Source organism: Aethalodelphis obliquidens, unplaced genomic scaffold (genome assembly GCF_003676395.1).
Source record: "Aethalodelphis obliquidens isolate GAN/ISIS:26980383/991018 unplaced genomic scaffold, ASM367639v1 scaffold65, whole genome shotgun sequence".
NCBI classification, from domain to species: domain Eukaryota; kingdom Metazoa; phylum Chordata; class Mammalia; order Artiodactyla; family Delphinidae; genus Aethalodelphis; species Aethalodelphis obliquidens.
In genome coordinates this window covers 2961404-2983168 of record NW_020838009.1, presented here as the reverse complement: position 1 = coordinate 2983168, position 21765 = coordinate 2961404, and the positions used below count along the sequence as shown (strand labels likewise).

Genomic DNA, 21765 nt, shown 5'->3' with positions numbered 1-21765 from the left:
AATAAAAAGAATCTGAATTTGAAATAGATAATCTGAATCAAAAATACATAATCTGAATATGAATAAATCTATTAAAGAAATTTAATTTGTAAGTAAAAATCTTTCCAAAAAGATGACTCCAGGCACAGATGGCTTCGCTGGTGTATTCTGCCATACATTTAAGGAAGAAATAATATCAGTTCTATACAAACTCTTCCAGAAAATTGAAAAGGAGGAAATACTTTGCAACTCATTCTGTGAGGCCAGCATTACTCTGATACCAAAACCAGACAAAGACATTATAAGAATACAATACTACAGACAAATTCCCTTCATGAATTTAGATGCAAAAATTTTTAACAAAATTAAGCAGAGTAAATCTAACAGTAAATAAAAATTACAATACATATTGCCAGGTGGGATTTTTCCCAGGAGTGCAATGTTAAACATTAAAATCAAGTAACTCATCATATTAGCAACCTAAAAAAGAAGAATCACGTGACCATCTCAGTATATGCAGACAAAGCATTTAACAAAATCTAACATCCATTCCTGGTCACAACACTCAGCAAAGTACAATTAGAAGAGAACTTCCTTGACCTGATAAAAGGTGTCTATGAAAAAACTATAGCTAACATCAAATTTAATGGTGGAAACCTGAATGCTTAAAGCAACAATAAGATACTGCCACACACCTGTTAGAATCTAAATCCAAAACACTGACAACATCAAATGTTGGTGAGGATACAGAGCAACAGGAATTCTCATTCATTGCTGCTGGAATGCAAAACACTAAATCCACTTTGGAAGACAGTGGTAGTTTCTTACAAAACTAACCATATGCTTACCATACAATCCAGCAATTGCACTACTTGGTATTTATCCAAATGAGTTGAAAAGTTACATCCACACACAAAAACTGCACACAGATATTTATAGCAGCTTTATTCATAATTGCCAAAATTTGGAAGCAACCAAGATTTCATTCAGTAGAAGAATGGATAAACTGTGGTACATCCATACAATGGAATATTATTCATCACTAAAAAGTAATGAGCTATCAAGCCATGAAAAGATATGGAGGAAACATAAATGCATATTGTTAAGTAAAAGAAGCCAATCTGAAAAGGCTGCATACTGTATGATTCCAACTGTATGACATTTTGGAAAAGGTAAAACCATGGAGACAGTGAAAAGACAGTAACAGATGTCCCACTCTGGGGCAGGATGTTGATAGTGGATGAGGCTGTCCATGTGTGGGGGCTGGGGTGTATATAGGAATTCTCTGTACTTTCTGCTCAATTTTGCTGTGAGCCTAAAACTGCCCTGAAAAATAAAGTCTATTTAAAAAAAAAAAAAGGAAAAGCACCCACAATGTTATGTTTCAGTATGTTGTGCTTTGTTAGAAAAATTCACCTTTCCCTCACAAGATTTCTTTTGTGATTATTACGTTGTACCTCTAAGAAAGTGATCTTTTAAGTTTAAAAAAAAAACAACTGAATGTTTTCCCTCTAAGACAAGAAACAAAGCTAGGATGTCTGCTTTCAGTATTTCTATTCAACCTTGTCCTGGAAGTTCTTGTCCATTCAATAAGGCAAGAAAAAAATATAAGGCATCCAGATGGGAAAAAAGAAGAAAAACTGTCTTTATTTATAGACATGATCATCCTTGTAGAAGTCTTTACAAAATCTACAAAGAGCTACTAGAGCTAAGAAGTAGTTACAGTAAGATTATAGGATATTTGATCCATGTACAAAAAAAGTTAATGTGTTTCTATATACTAGCAATGAATAATTAGAAATTAAAGTTTCAAAAACAATACCATTTACAGTAGCATCAAAAAATTAGATATTTAGGGATAAGCTTGATGAAAGATGTGAAACACCTTTGTGCTAAGACAAATTAAGGAGGATCTAAACAAATGGAGAGATAATGCCTTGTTCATGGATCAGAAATCTCAATATTATTAACAGGATGGGTCTCTCCAAATTGATGTATAGATTTAACACAATCAGAATCCCAGCAGATTGTTTTGTAGATATTAATTCACTATTTCTAAAATTTATATGTAAATGCAAAGGACCCAGAATGGCCAAAACAACTTTGAAGAGAAGAACAAATGAGGAGGGTTTTCACTACCTGATTTTCAGACTTATGATGTAGCTACAGTAATCAAGTAGGATGGTATTGGTGTAAAGATACACAAGCAGATCAGTGGAGGAGAGGAGAGTCCAGACATAGACTCACACATGTATGGGCAATTAATTTTTGAGAAAGACCCCAAGGCGATTCAAGGAGAAAGGGATAGCCTTTTCAATAAATAGCACTGGAACAATTTGATACACATATGCAAAAAAAAAAAAGAACCCTGTTTATTGGTTTACATTGGATCATAGACCAAAATGTAAATCCTAAAACTACACATTTTCTAGATAAAGAAAACATAGGAAAAAAATCTTTGTGAGCATGAGTCAGGTAAAAATTTATCAAAACCGTAATTCATCTAAGAAAAAATTATTCTATTGATTATGGTGATGGTTTCATCGGTATATACATATGTCAAAACTTATCAAATTGTATATTTTAGATGTGGACAATTACATATTAATTATACTTCAATAAGGCTGATCAAAGAATATTGCTGTAGAAAGGAGGATTTAGAACACAAAAATGATTTTGGAATTTAAAAATAAAAAAGCAGAAATGAAATATTTAGTAGAAGCCTGGAAAGAAAGTTGAGGAAATCTAATAATTAGAACAACTCCAACAAAGAAATGGAAAATAGAAGCTAAAAGCTAAGAAAATTAGACTAAGCAGGAAATGGAACAGTTTAAATTATAGAACTTTCAAAAATAGAGAAGAAAGAAAATGGAGGGGCAATATACCAAAGAAACAACTCAAGGAAATTTCTTGCACACAAAAGACTGGATTTCTAGTCTGAGGGGTTTACCACTTGTCCAGCACGATGAGTGGAAACAAAGCCACACAAGACACACCAGTGAAAAGTTTTAAAACACTGGGGACAAAAAAAAGGCACTAAAGTTCCCAGAGAGAAAGAATAGGCCCACAAGGCCTAGTATTAGTCCTGTATTAGACTTCTCAGCAGCAAGGCTGAAGGTAAAGGATAAGAAAGACCTTCACAGTTCTTGTTGAAAATGATGTCTTAGAATTCTGTATCCTCAGACTCTCATCATGCTGTTACTAATGGACAGTTTCAGATATGCAGTGTCCTGAATTTTAAAAAAATTGCTCATATTTTCTTTCCCAGGAAAGGGGAGATTTTTTTTTCTGTTGAAGAGTTTGGGGATGAATTTGTGATAGGTACATAAAAAAACTAAACAAATGGAAAAAAAAATTGCCTCCAGTGAAAACAAAAAATTGTATAAGAAAGAAAATTTTAATGTACCACATGCTACAGCCTCAAATAATATTTACAGTCATAATAATATAAATGCTAAATATTGATTTGTCCAAAAATTATTATACCATTCTATTAGAAGAATGGGAAGGGAAAGAAATGTATTTTAGGGTATGGGAGTGGAGTGCGAGAGCTGAACCCTTATTGTCCATTGTCTGAAGTAAATACATTATATTTAAAATAAACAAAAATCAATACATTGGAATTTAAGCATGTGATTTACAAATACAGAGGCAAATATCAGAGGCTAAAAACATCAGAAGTAGTGGCTTCTGGGGTGTGGAAAGGAAACAGCTAACTTCATGTAAGACCTATAGAACTGTATGATTTTTAAACCATGTAAATGTACAACTTTTATTAAAATTAAAAGAATAAAGACACTATAGAAGAAAGTTTCTCAGAACTGAAGAAACATAGTTATCTCCGGACTAAAAGACCCTCCAAGCTCCAAGTAGGACAGAGAATAAAAGATTCATGCCTTGATGCAGACTCAAGAGATTTCAGGACATCACACATAAAGAGAAATTCCTAAAGCTTCCAGGAGAGAAGAAGTCATCCTTGAAAGAGCAAAAATAATGCTGGCCTCAGACATCTTACCAGGAACATTGGATATTAGAAGAAGAAAAAATTCTGAAAAATATAATTTAAAACCCAGTATTCTATATGAAGAAAATTGTTATGCCTGTGAGAAAACAAAGAGTTTTAGATTTATAAGTACTCTAAAAACTGATCTCCAAAGTGCTCTTTCTGTTACTGCAGGATATATTCCAGCAAAAAACTTCAAGAAATAGTAGAATTAAGAGGCTTGGTAATCTCAAAGATCCAGCAAAGAAAAAATAAGGCAAATAAATATTCCAAGAACAAAAAGTTATGTGAGAAGCTCATGTCTGCGTCTAAATGTGAAGGAAGCAAAGTGACATGAATTTAATGATTGACCATTCGTGATTCTTGTAGTTAATGACACTGGACCCACAGAGAAGGAAATAAAATCCTACTATCCTGACTGACTTTGAAGGAACAGTATTTACTAACTCATAATAGCGTAAACAGTGTTTATTGTTTTTTAGGTTTTAAGAATCAGCTTATGGACAAAACATGAAAGAATTATGTTCATAAAATAGTATATAAAATTATCAACTCTGACAATTTAAATGTTGTCAGGGTATAGTTGAGAGAAATTAAGAGATTGTCTGAAAACAATAGAAGAAGTAAGATTAGGTGTGAGACAATGTTTCAAAGGTAGCCAACAGAAAAATTTAAATAGTAACTCTTAAAATTTAGAGGAGGGAGTAGTGTGTTAGCTAAAGCCTGTGTTTCACAGCAAAGAGTCAAGCTGAATGTCAAGATAGAGCCATAGTGTGCTAAAATTAAGATGCTAACCACCAGAAAAGCCAAATGCAGAAATGGTTAAAGATGGTCCAAAAAAAAGGATGGCAGCTTCTGGGACTGTGGGTGGGGAAGGGAGCGGAGTGGGTGGCCTTTGCTTTTCATTATGTGGCCTCTTCTACCGCACATATTCAGAAAAGCATTTTGAAATGCTTTAAATGAATAAAATAAAATAAAATGTTGATGTAGTGCAAGCCCAGACAGTTTTTCGTTTCTGTTTGTCTTTTCTGTTTTGCATTGCAAGTGCCTGACTTACTCTCTGATCGCCTAGGCATCCACTTCAAAGACGGCTGTCTCGGTAAACACACAGCCAGCCACAGGGCTGGATAGAGAGCCAGACTGCCTCCTTCACTGAGGTTCCCCGTTTTAGAGATCTTGGTTGATTTCAATAACTAACCATTTGGGCCACTTGGGTTTTTTTTTCCCCTTCCTGCTCTTGTGTTTTAAATTCAGCAATAGTGAGCGAGCCTGTGAAACCCTAGGCCCCTCCCTCAACCCCAGTAAAAGCAGAACCCCAGCACCGAGAACTCTCTGTGTGGCTGTGTAATTTCCAGGTCCTGTAGGTAATGAACCTTTATTTTCTCCAAGTTTCCTGATGGCTGTTGCTGAAGGGTATCTTGCAGTCATAATAATAACCACAAGGGCCCATCCATCCACAACACTGGTTATTGATAGGCGGAGACAGGCACAACACAGTTGCATTGTGAATAAATACATCCTTGTTCTGAGAACTAGATGTGAAAAAGTTGATAGTGAAAAGCAGTGTCTTAGACCATCAGGACACGAGGGTCTTCAGCATTTGTCATCCATTTGTCATCAGGCTTCAGGATGGTGGCCTTGCTGGGAGTAGGAGGGACAGTCCCTTCCTCATTAGGACCTCTGCAAAATTAAGGATAAGCTTACTGTGGACACAGGGTGTTGTTTTGATGGCTGTGTGTGTGCACACGCGCATGGGTGTGCGCATGCGTGTGCCAGGTGGATGATAAGAAAAGTGTCCGAGTTATGAATCAAAGTGGCCGAGTGGTTTTGGTAGAATGTGATGTAGAAGACCTAAGAACAGGACAAGACTAAGTATAGAAGAAAGTCCATTATTATGACCTTTACTGATAGAGCCAACTGCCAGCTGGAACTCTCCCCCAGCCCCTCCACCCGCCGCCACTCTGACAGATTTCTGTAGTGGCCTCTGCTCGGAGAGGGTCCCTTGCATGCTGGTCTTATGAGAGAATCATGTAAGAAAGCCCAGGTTAGTTCAGAAGACTTGGAGACCCTTTTTGCTTCCTGTTTACCCGCCTCCCCACCCCGACAGCCACCTCTGGGTTCCAGCAGACAGACCCCAGTGAGCTGGCAGCTGACCCGCCACCTGGCAGGTGCCCACGGCCTCCTGTTCTCCCAGTTCCCTTCCCGTCTCGTTGTGGGAGGTAGTTCCTACATTGCATGACCTCTTACATGCCAAGCTAAGCCTCCAGTGGACCATGTCTAACAGCCCAGGTCACAGGCCCAGTGTCCGAAGGCCTCGGAAACGGCAGGCATGTGGGCCCAGCCCCAAGGGATCTCCCTCCTCATGTTCACCCCTACCACCCCAAGAGCCGAGGTGCATAAGGATGGCGTGGACAGCCTGGGCGACCCCTGAATTTCAGCATCAGTGAATGCTCTGACCCTTAGATCCAATCTGGTGTTCAGGGTTGGTGGAATCTGTACATCGCTTACATATTTCACATGGAAAAAATCCTCACCTGGGCAAAAATGCAGGCCATCTTGCCAGCCCCTTCAGGCTATTTTCAGTGCCACTGTCTTTTCCACTAGCACTTAGACTCTTATCTTGATTGCATTTGTTCAGTTTTAACGACCACTTGGTTATCTTTGCCTTTGGGGCTGTGGGTCGGACCCTTTTGGCATCTGTGGGAAAAGCTTTGAGTGATGTATGTCTGCACGGAGGTAGTGTGCATGTCGGTCTCACTTAAAACGAGAAACCGCGTCACCTTCGTGTGAAGCTCTGAGAAGAGCAGTGTCAGGGCCGTGTTAGAGGATCTGGGGCCAAGATGGGCTATTAACGCTTGGTTGGTCTGAAAGGCTCCCAGACACCCACTGACATGGTGCATCCTGATTGCTCCTCCAGCACGAGGGATGACCGCTCACCCCACATCAGGGTTTGGTCCAGGTCCCTGGTGACGGCCAGCGGGAGCACCCCCCTTGCCTGGTGAAGCACAGGGAGGGGTCGATGTCACTGCAGATGCGCTCGGCTGGAAAAGCGTTCAAATGATGGGCTGGTGGCAAAAGTTTGACATTTCGATATCTCTTTGCCTTTTAACGTGCTCATGTGGGGACAGCCTGTACCTGCTTTTCTGCTTTAATCCATCATTTTTCTCTGGGCAAAAGCACAAAATAATACAGAATAGGAAGAATTTTGGGTCCAGCGATGGTAGGTACAGCCAGCTCTCCATGAACCTGACAACACGTAGATTAGTCAGAACATGGTTGGCTCCCTGTTCCCGTGTGTGGCAGACGTGGATGACAATTTTCATGTAATTAGAGAACAGTTCAGTAAATTACTGTATCGTAGATTCTCTTTGACCCGTGGCTCAGACAACCCTAGGACTGCTTACAGCCTTGACACCGACAGTCCAAACATTGTCATTATTCTATAGATCCCCAGAAGGGCTGGTTAATGTAGAACTGCAGTCGCTAACCCTTAACCCTGCCCCCTCTTTTGGACTAGAAGACAGTGCTGTTGACATTCCTCCTGGACTCCTCCTTGCAAAGCGCGGTGTGTGTCCCCACGGCCTCCTGCCTGGTGTCCGAGCTGCCCCACGTGCTGTGTCTCTCACCACGCCTGCCCCAGCAAAGCAGAGTTCACGGAAAAGTTCACGGGTGCCTAGTCCCATGGGGCAGAAAGGGCAACAGACACAATTCACGTTGGGTTATATATAGGCATAGGTGTCTTGCTGACGATCAGAAAAACATTTCTGGGGGGAAAATAAGTAACAAGAAAATGGAGGAAAAACAATTGAAAACTCAAGAAGACAGATAAGATGTGAAAGGAAATGACAAAATAGAAGAAATAGGAATTGTTTGGGAGGGGTGCCTGTGACTTGGACAATTGTCCATTTTGCTGGGGTGTCAGGGTGGGTAGTGGGAGCAGGGAAGGACCCTGGGGGGCGGGGAACGAGCACAGCAAATGGGTGCTGCGGCACTCCTGGCCTGGGCAGATCCCGCTGGGGCCAGGATGGGAGGGGGACTGGCAGGCAGAGGGGTGCTTCCCGGGTCACCCAAATACTGCCTGATACACCAGCTCGCAAAACCTCCCTGGCACGAGCCACTTCCGAGCCACCACTTCTCCCACGGATGCTGCTGCCTGAGGCCCCAAGGGTTATTACTGTAGTCTCAGATGTTTCATTTAGTCTTATCTCCCTCCCTGTCGGTGTCTTTCTTTGTTTTTATTTATTTTTACGTTATTTTAATCTGTCTAGATGCCTAATGGCCTGTATCTGAGCTCAGCAAGATACTTTGAATGGTTTGAGTAGCTTGATTCCTGGCCCCATCAGAAGGTGTTCTGAATTCTTAAACCAAAACCTTCGCCTGGCACTTCTTAAAGTATTAATGATACCCTGCCCTCCCCAGTTCCAGCTGAAGCATTTGGTCCCCATCAAGAGTTGCCAGGTTTAGCAAAGAAAAATACAGGACAGCCAGGTAAGTTGGAATTTCAGATAAATAGCAAATCGTTTTATAAGTATATCCCAACTATTGTGTGGGATATACTTGTACTTAAAAAAATTTTTTTTCCCATTCTTTATCTGAAAGTCAAATTTAATTCAGCATCTAGTATTTGTCTGGCAACCCTGCCAACTAATCCTTCAGCCATTCTAGGAAAGCACTTAACCTGCAGGCTCATACACACTAGACCCATGTAGTCCTATTTATCGCCTAGCAATCACCCATATTGTTTGTTCATGGTGTGCACATCTCTGTCTGGATGCAGACAGCGGGCTCCAGGGGAAGGGGCTGATCACACAGCTCGCCTTTGAACAGTGGTAAGGCCACTGGAGGGGAAGATGTGGGGCACTCACCAGCTCTGCCAGAGGTGGGTGGGTGGGACTTGAGGCTCTCTACACTGAGTTCTGGAATTGGGGAGCTGGCCCTGGGAGTCAGTGTGAGCTCAGCTTCCTGAAGGGTGAAGGAGGCCCCTCCTCACCATCTCCAGCAGGTGCTGCCCCAGCTCTTCTTGAACCCCTCCCGCTCAGGAGGCTCATCACCGCATGGGAGCACAGCACCTGTGGGAACAGCAGTCCCTGTCGGTCTCCCCTTCAGCCCAAGTCCTTCATTTTCCAGCCAGGGAAAGCCTGGCTCAGGAGGGAAGGGCATTTCCCTCAAAGCAGGGTGTCCAGTGAGGCCTTCTGATCTCGAATCCTGCTCCTCTCCCAGTGAACTCTGCATTCTGTTTCCTTCCTTCCCTTCACCTTCCTTCCTTCCTTCCTTCCTTCCTTCCTTCCTTCCTTCCCTCCCTCCCTCCCTCCCTTCCTCTCTCTTTCTCTTTTTTGTTTTGCCTATTAGAAGACCATAAACAGTTGTTATTTTTTCATGTCAAAAAGGACATGTGTCCCAAAGATGTGACTAGAGGTTGTGGGAGGTTTGTGTGGACTAGTGGGGGGACCCCCAAGGGGTGGAGTGGGGCTGCTCCCCAGGTGACAGGCATGTAGTTACTGCGGCTTCGCAGCCCGTGGCCGACAAGGGGAGCGCAGTGACTTGACAGGAGGATTTATTTCCACCAGCGAGAGAATGGCTTATAATTTACAGCCCACTGAGCCAGCTTCCACCACATCATTAGAGCCTTCTTTTTGTAGACAGTAATAAATTGTCTTATCACCAGTGCTGACATAACATGCTCCTTTTTAAGTACACCATAATTTTATTTTTAAGAGAATATTCATACTTGATAGCCTAGCTCATGGGCATGTGAATGCTGCCCCGGAGAGAAGACTTTTTCTTTTCGTTTTAAAAAGGTATAATTCAATTTCCAAATACCACTGGCAGGGTGTTGCCTTCTAAACAGACATTGGGGGCAGAAAGATGTTTCTAGACCCTTGATAGACAGAGTGCCTTGTCCTTCGGTAGGGAGGCATCAAAAAGATGAAAGCAAGACACTTTGAATGGTTTGCATTGCCTTGATTCCTGGCCCCATCAGAAGGTGTTCTGAATTCTTAAACCAAAATCTTCACCCGGCACTTCATTTGTAAAGTATTAGTGATACCCTGCCCTCCCCAGTTCCAGCTGACGCATTTGGTCCCCATATAAAGTTTCCAGGTTTAGCAAAGAAAATTACAGGACAGCCAGGTAAGTTGGAATTTCAGATAAATAATTGGTATAAGTGTATCCCAACTATTGTGTGGGATATATTTATACTGAAAAGTTTTTTCATTGTTTATCTGAAATTCAAATTCAACTGGGCATTTAGCATTCATCTGCAAGCCTACCAGCTAGTCCTGCAACTGCTCTGTGAAAATGTGCACCCTGGGCTGGTGGGCGGTGCCCGTCCTCAGATGTGGCCACGCTGCTGCCTCTGGAGGAAGGCCATGGGGTGTGGGTGCATCCTTGGGCTTTGTGTCCCAAAGGACCAGTTTTGCCCCCACCCAGGGCACTCACTTTCTTGAGTTCCTCTGACAGGGAGGTGACACAGGCAGAGAGTGGAGGCAGCTCCGGGGCTGGTGGGCACCCCACCCAGGGGTTCCCCAGCTTGGAAACCCTGGCCTCCCTCCTGGCCTCCCTGGGCCGGCTGCTTCAGATACGGCTCCTCCCTCCTCTATCTCCTCTAGGGGCAACGGTGTAGCCTGCTGACCCCGGGGGCAGTTCTGGAGGGACCCTGAGTGCCCAGGAGCACAGCCCTGGGGTGGGGATGGCAGAGATGGTCACCATCAGCCAGTGACTTCCCCAGGCCTGTCGCCCGTTTCTGCCGACCCCCAGGTGGACCAGGGGAGGGTTCTGCTTCCCCGCCCTCCAGGCCTCGCGGGCCTTGCCTGTCATCCAGGGATCTCGCTCACTGTCTGCGGGACAGGACAGGCACCTCTGGGCGTGACTTGGCTTCCTCCTCCACCTTTGTCTTGTGCCTTCACAACCACCCCTCCACCCTGACTACAACATTCACTTTTATCTGTAAAATGGGAGGAATCATAACCACTGTACGGGGCAGCTTTAAAAACAAATGAGACACAGATGTACGTGAAAGCCTGGCAGAGGCCTCAGTAGGACATGAGTGTTTCTCTTCCTTGCCCCCGCTTTGTCCTGCCTTCCTTGGCCCCCACTTCCTCCTTCCTTCCTTGCCTCGCTCCCTCCTGACGGCCCTGGGGCTGTCTGTGCGCCGCATGCTCCTTCTGTGTCTGGGATGTGGAGCATCTGTCTCCGTGGAGCGGCGCCATGGGGCTGGCCGGCCTGGAGCACATTTGTGCTCACACAGCCGCACACAAACTTCTGCAGCATGTGTTTACAGGTAGCAGTCAGATGTCTGGCCTCATAATCACACCTCTTACGTGATGCTGTCTAAGCGCAGGGCACAAGTCAGAGCACTTTATCTACCTTGACTCATTTGAGGTGAACACAAATTTTGTGCCCATTTTATCCTCAGTTGGGAAAACCTAGGCCCAGAGAGGTTAACTGACTTGCCTGAGGTCACACAGCTAGGAATGGCAGAGCTGGAATGAGAACCTAGATGGTCAGTTCAAGAATCTCTGCTCTAACCACAGTGCTCCACTGCCTCTCCTTCTCCTGCCTGGGCATCTGCTCTGTCCAGACCCTCCCCTGCCTGTTCCAGGAGACAGGACCTGAGCTCACTTCCTGCTGTGCTGTCTTGTGGTACTGCTTGTGCCCCAAGCCCTCCATGAAGTTTGGCCTGAGAGGTGCAGCATTTTGGCTGTGAGCGAGAAGGTTCCCAAGGGTGGGGACTGAGAGAACGAGGGTGACGACCTGTGACCCATGATGACTACATGCTTGGGGGGAGCACGCTGCTCCATGTTGCTGGTTTGTAATGAAAGATCACCTTACAGGATTGGGGTAAAAGGGGCTTAGGAGAAAGAAAAATAATAAGGGAATTAGCCCTGATCCAGATGAAGACAGCTAGACGCAAAATCGTATGGGTCACAGAAATATTGTTTGGTTACCAAATTTTCCACCTTTTGGAAATGACCGTATGGAACGGCAGGCTTGGTGGCGTTGTTGGTGGGACTGGACATGGTGGCCAGTGGCCTCGCACAGGGCAGAGGAGTTCCTGGGTCTCGCTCCCTGAGGAGAAAGAGTGCTGGGCTTGCTGGGGCTGCAGTTCACGCTGCTGTGTTCCCTGCTGCTAGTGCGTCTGGGTGGAGAGAAAACACAGCAGGAATGATTTTGGCTGGGTTGGGGATTTGGGAGAGTTTAGACTATAAATAGTGAGTATATAAAAAGCCTCAAGTGGATTTTTGGAAGCCCTAAATTCACCACATAGATCCAAGCAAGATAACAGTAACCATTTAGGTTTTAGTAACATCTAAATGTAACTCGGCACAGCGCCCTGCCACCCCACGCTTCTGCTGTCACCACAACCCCTGCCAGCATCTGCCAAACCAGAGACACACGTCTCAGGAGCTTTGCTGCCAGACTGCTGGCTGCCCTTGAGGTCCTGGCCCTGCATGAATGACCTTGCCTCCTCTCCATGGAGGGGCCGTTTTAAGTCTCATCTACGGCGGAGGAAACTGAGGCCTAGCAGGCGAGGTGACCTGTCCAAAGTGACACAGCCAGCAAGCACTGGGCTGGATTCCACCCACTACCCAGAGCCCACCCCACTGCCCGCTGCCCCGCCCTGCCTGAGACCGGACTCCGGGGCCCGCACCAGGGCAATGCTGCAGGAAGCTATGTTCAGGTCAGCAGAAAATTGAAGCAGCATGTGGAAAGGAACGTGGGTGCCTTTGCGTCTTGCTTCTCGGGGCCTGTGGTCACCAGGCTTCTCTTGTCTCTAGGCCCCTTGTTTCACGTGATACACCGACTTGTCATAAAGCCCCTCTGCGCTCCTGCAGCCCCGGCTCGGCAAGCCCAACGCCTGCCCTGGTCCTAGGGCTGCTTGGCGTCGATGAGACCCGGCTCTACTGCCCTTGGCCCTGGATCTGCTGCTGCTCTTGGCCACCTACAGTCAGGTCTTCTGGTCTTGATTCTTTTAGCAAAATCATTGTCACCTGATACTGAGGGCTAGATAACCTGGATGGTGTGACATTTAGGATGACAGCAGTCATATTTATAGGAAAAACCCAGGGCTCCAATGGATTGTATTTAAACCTGTAGGATTCCCTTCACAGTCCTACCTGCCCACGTCAGACTAGCTTATCCTCCTCCAAGGTTCTGGAAGAGACTGCTGTAGGAAACCCCAGAAGGAGGTTCTAGCTTGTTTGTATAGGGAAAAGGCACCAGGTCTGAGGCTTCTTCTTACCAGGGAGGAAAGGGAGGTCCAGGGAGCCCCAAGAGCTGGAAAGCAGCTTCTGAGACTCAGCCCCCAGTCGGCACCGAGCTGGGTGTGAGAGATTCCAGAACCAGAACATAAGGCAGCACAGCCAGGTGAGCAGCTCTGCCTGGCGACAAGAGGGAGAGGGCTGGGGCAGGGGAGGGGTGCTTTTGGTGAAGGAAGGCTTCACAGAGGAGGTAGCCTGCGGCAGGAGGAATTTGCATGTGGGGGCGGGGAGGGGAGAAAGGCACACCCAGGGAGGAGGTGTCGAAATCCAAGCAGCCTGGGCCTGAAGGGCTGGTCCATCTGGGAAGGTGGTTGGCCCACTATGGGGCAGGAAGAGCAAGAAAGACAGCGCCAGCTTGCTAAGGCCATGAGGGCTCTGCCTCATGGAGTTTGGTCTCCACCCTGTTGGCTGCAGACATTCACAGTGGTCTTATTAGTAGGCTCCCAAGAGCACGTGGGAACCAAGCCTCAGGTCGAGGGTGGGGTTAGAGGGGCAGTGAGCTGGAGCAGAGAGCCAGGTTGGAAGTTATCCTGACAGTCTGTGTGTGCAAGGTGAGGCCTCCGCTGGGACGGGAGCCCAGGGGGTGGGGAAGGATGGGGAGCCAGGCAGGAGCCAGGTGAGGGAACAACACTTCCATGGATGTCACAGGGAACGTTTGAGGCCAGGGTCTGGGCAGGGCAGAGGTGAGCAGGCTGGTGTTTTTAAGAGACCAGAACAGTGAGGGTGTTGAGTAAAGAGCTAAAGGTGTGGGACCCAAAGTGTGTCCTTCTGAAGATGGGAAGGGCTGCAGAGAGCCATGAGGCTTGGCTGGTCGCAACAGCGGGAGCGTCTCTCCTCTGCTTTCCACTTCTCTTGGCATTAAGTCCAAATTCTTGCCAGGGCTGGTGAAGCTGCCCCAGCCTGGCCTCGTGTCCCTTCTCAGGCCACCCTCCTTTCACTATCAATGCCCCTGCCCCTTTGTTTCTCTTCTAGCTCTCCCACCACACCACCTTCCTCCTGCCTCAGGGCCTTTGCACATGCTGACCAACTGCCAGGCGCTTTGCCTGGAGCCGGGTGATACCGGGGGGTGGGGGAGTCGGTGTTAATGTCGGGTTGCCCCTCCCTTCCCCATCTCAGCTCTTCCATCATCCATGTCACCAGTTCCCTCCACTGTAAACACTTGGTGCAGTCTCTGTTTTCCTACTTAGACCTGACTGATGTCTGCTCATCTAGGTATTTCCTGTTTATTTCTTTGAGCTCAGCTTAAAAGTCACTTCCTCCGGGAAGCTCAAACCATCCAGTTCAGTACTCTTCCAATATCTGACCAACGGGCTGTGCATGGTGGGTGTGGAGGCTGGCGTGGGTTGTAAGGGACCTCTGGGACTGCAAGGACTTTGGTTTTGCTCTGTTTGAGCCTGGAAGGGCTCTAAGCTGGGGAGTGGCCTGTGTGACTCTGTTTCACATGATCCCCCGTGTTGAGGGCTGATTCAAGGGGCAAGGGCAGAATAGGGAGGGCATTTAGGAGACTGCTGAGTTATACCAGGGGACATGTGAGCGTGGCCTGGCCCAGGGCGGTAGCAGTGGGAGTGGTGAGAAGTACTCAGGCTCTGGATGGATTTCCAAGGTAGAAATGACCAGATTCCCTGAGAGCCTAGACTCGGGGAGGGGTCAAGGGGGCTGCAGGCTTTGGGGCTGCCCTTTACCATGATAGGAAATCTGGGGGTGGGTTAGGGGGCTGGGAAGAGCAGGAGCTCAGTTTGTGTGATGAGCCTTAGACGCAGAGGGGAGATGTCTTCAGTGTCTGGAGCTCAGGTGTGACGTCCAAGCTGGTGACACAGGTTGGGAACCATCAGCTGGTAATGGGCACCCGCAATGATGAAAATGACTGATGTCTCCGGTTGGGCGGTAGAGGTGGGTGGGCGGGGGAGAGGGAGGAAGCCCAGAACTGGGGCTTGGGGCCCTTGATGCTAAGAACCAGCAGTGGAGACTGAGGAGCAGCCTCTGTGCTGGGGGGACCAGCGCGGTGGGGAGGGGTGTCCCGGAGGCCACGTGGGAAAGGCTTCAGGGATGAGTGGTCACATGCTGCAGGAAGGGCTCGGGGGACCAGGGCTGAGAACTGGCCCCTGGCCTCTAGCCACCCGGGGCAGTGGTGACAGCAAGCAGGGTGTGGCTTCAGGCAGTGAGGGGTGATCTGATTGGCATGGGTTTGAGAGCGCCAGAGAGAAACTGAGACACTGGGTGGAGACAACTTCTTGAGAGTTTTGTTTTCCTATAAAGGGAGGAAGAAAAATGGGAGGGTAGCTGGAGAGTTCGTTGTTATTGCTGTTTTAAAGATGCTGGAATCACAGCAGCAAAGAGAGAACTCAGCAGCTGGTGCAGGGACACCCTTGAAGAACCACATGGCGGGGCTGGGGGGGCGGCGGGCGCAGGGGGGCGCCCAGGAAGGGAGTGGGTTCCTTGGCAGGAGCGGGGCCCCCTCGGGCAGCAGGGTTGGGAGACAGAGCCCACGGGTGCAGTGGGAGAGGACGGTTTTCCCTGAGAACCTGATGAAGAAAGACGCGGGGCCTCGGGAGAGTGAGGGTGGGGACAGGGTGGGAGGTGGAGAAAGGAGCATGGGGATTTGCACGACTGCGGAGGTGTGGATGGTGCATGTCAGGGAGACAGGTGGCTGGTTCTCCATCCGCCGTCGGCTGCGGTCGCAGGTGCCGACTCAACGGAGAGCCAGGCGCAGAGTGACCCTTAGGTGAAGAGCCAGGTGACCTTCTCCAGGGCCTGGGGTGGGGGGTGAGGGAGCCTGTTTAGGGTGGGGGGCGGGGCGCTGGGAAACGTGCAGATGAGGAGAAGGATCTGGGAGAGGAAAAGATGAGTGTGTTTAATTGCCAGAGCAGGAGCCCACGGGGTGGGGGTGGGAGGGTTCCCTGAGGAACCAGGGAGGGGCAACCAGGGAGGGGCAGCTTGGAGGGGGCGGGGGGACAGAGGAGTGACCGACCACGTTGCTGCCTCCGGCTGTAGCAGCCAGTTCCTCTGCTGCACCCAGCCCGGCCCCTGAGATGCACGTTCCCCATTATCTCTTTATACACTCGGGTTCCCGAGACAATGGTTGTCTAGAAAGGACTGGATTTCGAGCTCTTCTCTCCAGCTTGTGCCTCGCTCAATTTGCAGAGAGTGGGGGGGGCGGAGCCCAAGTTCCTAATTTATTCTCACTTGGAAAGAGTGCTCAGGCAACGAAGCCAAAATTCATCCTGGCATCAAAGGAATGATGTCCTCACCCAGGAATAAGATGCAGATCCCGCTGCCCGTCTGCTGGGCTCGGGTAAAATGCAGTGCGATCCTGAGGGTCTGCTTGGCATGGGGGGGGGGGGACTCTTCCTTCCCTCCCTCCTCCTTTGTGTTCTTCCTTTCAATAAATATGCATTTGCAGTCTGAATCTATATGAAGGTGATGGAATAGAAAGGGAGGGGAGGAGATGGTAGGCCCAGCCAGCAGCCTCCCTGGACCAGCGTCTTGCTAGCAGATCTCTGATTTTACTCAGTCTGGGGCGGTGATGTTTCCCCAGGAGGAAAACCAAGACTGATGCAAACCAACGTGGGTGACCCCGCTTACTCTGTCAGTGATTACCTGGGAGGGGGAGGGTTTGTGATCCAGTTCGGGTCAGTGGGGCCTGAGGTGAAATGGACTGGACATTGGGTGTGTTCCCCTAAGGAGATGAGACAGTCAGGAGAGGGAAGGTCGCTCCTGCCATTCCTTCCTTGGAGGCCATCTTGAGATGCCCCAGTGTGGGGCAGTTGTCTCTGTCCGTGAGGAGAAGGCCAGGCAAAGGACAGGAAGGCTATCTTGAGCCCTGCTGTCACTGAGCTGCTGAATTAACAACCCTGGATCCAGCTCTCACCAAATTCCTGTTCATGGGATAGTGAGTCATCTTTATTGTCCACGTGCCTTTTACTTGGATATTCCAGTACTTGTAACCAGAGGCATCCTAACTGCCGCGGCAAGGAGAAAGTAAACCATTGTGGTTTTCTATCACATGGGGCGCGGAGCCTCCTGGGAGCCAAGGCAAGAAGGGAAAACAGAGAAATGGCAAAGCTTTCATTCTTAGTTGGGAAGAGCTTCTGAGGGAGTTTCAGCTGTTTTGCTCCTAAATTCCTTGTTTGACACTAAATTTTTGCCTGGGAGTTTATGAAAGGAACACTGAGATACATAATTGCTAGATTCAGGATAATTGTTTTGCAGGAGAAGCAGTTTTCACAAGACTCTTAAGACAACGAGGATCTAGGTATAAAGGGAGAGTCTAACCAGAGAGGCAAAGAGTGGGTGGGAGTGGGGTGGGCAGAGAGCTGCTCCACGCACCCCCCAAGATGGTCAACCCCCCACCTCGAAAGGAGTAAAGCCCAATATGAATCAGAGCCCACACTGAGGAGATGATGAGATAAACTGGCAATAACACAGAGTGGAAGGTGGAGCAAGACGGAAAGGGAAGACCCCTGACCCACCAGAGCGAGAAGAATTTGGGGTGAAAAGACTTGGAGTCATTTGGGGGACCCCTGGTTTGTAGAAGCCCTGGGCCTGGATGCTTTCTCGGGACCGGGGGTGAGGGTGGTGTGAGGAGACGGGGTGTGTGTGGAAGGGGTGGAAGGAGGCAGTGGTCTACTCTTCTGCGGGCCCACTCTCATCACAGGCCCACTCGCTATGTGGCGTCTGTGTCAGCATCTCCTGTCCCCCAGGCTAGGGACCATGTGTGTTATCCAGGCTTGGTGTCAGGGCTGTCAGCTCTACAGAATGCGTCCTATCGGGCATCACACCTCTGAATGCTGTGTAGTCTAAACCATCCAGGTGTTCTCCTGAGAGAAGGGTAGAATTTGAAAATTCACACTAACCAGGCGATGGGAGACCTTTGCTTTGCCAAAGGAGTCAAAACAGATTTTCATTAAAAACACGGCACTTTCTGTACCTCTGCTGTAGAATGTTAATAGATGCCACAAAAAGAAACATCAGAGCCATTTGAGAGAGTCAAATAGGCATCTCTACTGCAATACGTCTTGGAGGCATTAATGCCATATTCACCAAATCCAAGAGACACCCTTAAGTGGAAGATGCGTCAGGAGTTGACATATTACTGAGAAAGCAAAAGTGTCCAAGTTGGGAAGTGTCATGGGGACTCTTCCATTCATGTGCCAGTGAAAGGCTGCACCGTTGGTGCAGGAGAAGATGAGAAATAAACCCACCACCAGAGAGGGACAGCAGGGAGCCCCCTGGCCTGTCCCCTGGCCATGGTGGAGGCAGGGAGAAATGCTTGTACTGATCATTTGAACCATAAGCTGGTTCTCAGCTGGGGGTCACACCACCCATGTGGTCCCCAAGGGGTCTCAGGAGCTGTGTCCCAGACCACTGGGGGGAGCAAACACAAATCCTCTCAGGAAGAAGTCAATTTCGGTCAATTTCGGTCCAGGCCAGTGGTGATCACAAGACACTGGACTGTGAGATTTTCCCCGATTTCAGGGATGTTAAGATGTGAGGAAATGTGCAACTAGGCCTGGTGGAAGGACAGGACATTTATGTGCCCGTGAACCCCACAGAGGACAGAGTGTGCAGCCTTGCCCATCTTACCCCACTGGACGCTCCTGGTGCCCAGCGGCAGCAGTGGTCACCGGTATCACCATTTGCGCAGCGTGTACTTGGTGCCAGGCTGGGCAAGGGGCTTGGCCCCTGTCAGCTTTGACTGGCTCCACAGATCCCCTGCATTGGCACAGCATCATTACTGCCATTTTGGCAGAGGATACTGGAATAGCTTTGCCCGGGGTTGCACACAAGTGGCAGGGAAGCTCTGCTGAGTGCGTGCTCTTCTCCCACATCCTGAAGGTGGTGCCCATCAGACGTTCTTTGAGGGATGCCACCCCAACCTAAACCTACCGAACCTAGCACACTTCCGAAGCTTTAGAAAACTTCCCTTCAGAAGTTTTAGAAAACGCTAATACAAAGATGTGATATTTATGCTAGTATCTTCCCAAATCAGACAAGAGGAGGTGGCATCACTGGGAAGATGTTACTGAATTACAGTGTGTTCTCATGCCCACCATTGATCCCTTCACAGCAAGTACAGGATTACACAGCTGGGGCCAAGGGGTGCCCAGTGCTGCCCGGACCACTTGATAGCAGAAGACTTCACATAGCCACTTGGGGTGTGTTGAAACAGAATTTGATCCAGAAATTGCCTCCTTCCGAAGTGGTTAAGATTCCGCGCTTCCAGTGCAGGGTGTGTGGGTTCTATCCCTGGTCAGGGAACTAAGATCCCACATGCCGTGTAGTGTGACCAAAAAATAATTTTAAAAAATAATAATAAAATTTAAAAAAAAAACCGAAAAATTTCCTGGCTCCAGTCACCTTTGTGGTCTATGTCCTGTCCATCCGCAGGCCTGCTGACCTCAGACTAGGGAAGCAGCAGGCCCCCCACCCCCGTCCCTACAGAGCTGTGTGGCCCTCAAGGGCCATCTGGAGAGCTGGAGCTGGAGTGAGTGGTAAACCCCCTCCCTACAGGAAGACGAGGCAGGTCTTATTGCAGATCCAGTCACAGTGCAAAGGGCTGGTCCTTCTGGGATCAAGCTGTCCTGTCACCTTGTAAATCAATGAGCAACCCACAGCAGGTGCTTTAAGATGTTCATTTTGGGAAGCTGGGCTCCCGACAAAATTGAAGCCAAGATATTGTCTGGGCACATCCACAGTAAATGTAAAGTTTACCCCAAATGAGCAGATCTATTAATAAAATAAATTCGGATCCCTCCAAATAAAAATTCAGATGCATTTTAGTCTCCTCTCAGTTCAGTGGGCTGAATCCCTTAATCTACTAAATTATTATGGAAAAACCCTTATCTCTATCTGTCAAAATCACTGCTGCTTTGGCAGTATCCTCTGGGGACACATGAGCCGCTTCATAATAACTTAGACTATGTGCATTGTAGCCTTAGCTTGAAGAGGGTCACGTACTTGAAGGAGTACAACACAAGGTCCAGGACAGGGTCGAGGGACAGTCTGGCCAACAGGGGCCAGAAAGGTGACAAGTGTATTGCTGGTAAGTGACAGAGGGAGGCCTTTAATCCAGTGTCCCTCCTCTGTGGGCAGCCAGGGTGGCATTGGGAAGAGACAGGCTGTGGGTTCTGGGTACTGTTTCTGCCCTGTCAGGGCAGTGCGATTTCCCGCAGGGCAGCCCAGCCTGTGCTAGGGCCTCTGTCTCTCATGTGGGCAGGGTGAGGCCATCTGCAGGAGGGAAACTCAGGGCCTGCATTCTGCATCGTGGGCTGAGCCCACTTGGCCAGGGGAGGGAAAGGGAGGACAAACTGCATTTAGTGCAGAAAAGGGAAGAAAGTGTGGGAATTCAGTCCCCAGGTTCCAGAGGGGCCCCTGGCAGGAGCACTTGTGAACAAGAATTTGGCTGGTCCCTGTTCTCCCACCTCCACTGGGGTGACTCACGCCAGCAGAAAGGATGAATCATGTGGGTTATGAAACCGAAGGGCTCCTGAGAGGGAGGCTGGAAAGGACCCGGGGAAGCCATCGGCCTGGGTCCTGCTCTGTCCCCACCTGCTCCTGCCCCTCGTCACCGACCTTCCACCTGCCACGCCACAGTCTCGCGCAGTGAGCTCTCTACAGCAGCCCGGAGGCAAGGGGCTGCTCCTGGAGACAGACCATCAGGGCACGATTCCCTTCCCACCTCAAGGCCTTCCTGGCCTAGCTTTTGTTTCTTCACCAGCCGGTAGTAATCAGGGTAATAAAGGCTTGCTTTCCACATGTGGCCAGTTGGGACCAACACCCCTTGGGAGGAATGGGAGAAGAGATCCTGCCATTCACCTGTTGCAGGTGTGAACATTTCTGCAGCTCTCCAGGTGCACCAAATAAGTCTCTGTTGGATTCTAGGCTGCTCCAGGCAGCAGGGGCCAAGATGATTCCACTTACTTTCCCACTGATTGGTCCCAGGTCAGCGGGAGCTTTTAAGAGTCTACACAGCTAGTGATCACCTACCATGCGGCAGGCTCTGCGCTCATATAAACATTTATCAACATCCGATTGCAAGGCCAGCGCTCATGTCATGCCCTAAACAGCCCCACGGGGTAGATAACTACTGTCACCCGCTATCACAGGTGGAGCCCTGTGCTCAGAAAGGACAGCAACTTGCCCAGGATCACACAGCTAGGAACTGGACAGCTCGGGATCCACAGCACCGTCTACCCCCCAGTGGGCTGCAACCTGGGGGCTGTCCCCCGAGGTTCCTCCCGAAGCCAGCTAATCTGCCAAACGTCTTTGCCCCCCTCACCAAGCCCCTTCCATCAGGCCTAGCTCTGAACGGGCCCTGACCTGTCTTTCCTTGTGGCTTCTTGCCCCAGAATCCAGGACCTAGGGCGAGCCGCTTGTCTCACGCAGGGACGAGCAAGAGCAAGGCCTCGCACGCAGGTCAAAACACCATCAGGCAAATGAGGCCCCCAGGCTGCCCTACCAGAGGGGGGCGCCGGCCCTCAGCCCGCCAGGCTGGGAACGGGACTCACCTGAGACGACCCGGGC

At 48.6% G+C, this 21765-nt stretch overlaps 1 long non-coding RNA gene across 1 annotated transcript; it reads right to left on the bottom strand.

Annotated features, from left to right (window-relative positions):
- Positions 1–5482: 5482 nt before the first annotated feature.
- On the bottom strand, positions 5483–21742 carry LOC113610829 (uncharacterized). Its single transcript, XR_003429236.1, has 2 exons — positions 8848–21742; positions 5483–7655 (listed from the first exon to the last, which is right to left on the bottom strand). It is a non-coding gene; the product is annotated as an uncharacterized LOC113610829 (long non-coding RNA).
- Between the last annotated feature and the right edge of the window lie 23 nt (positions 21743–21765).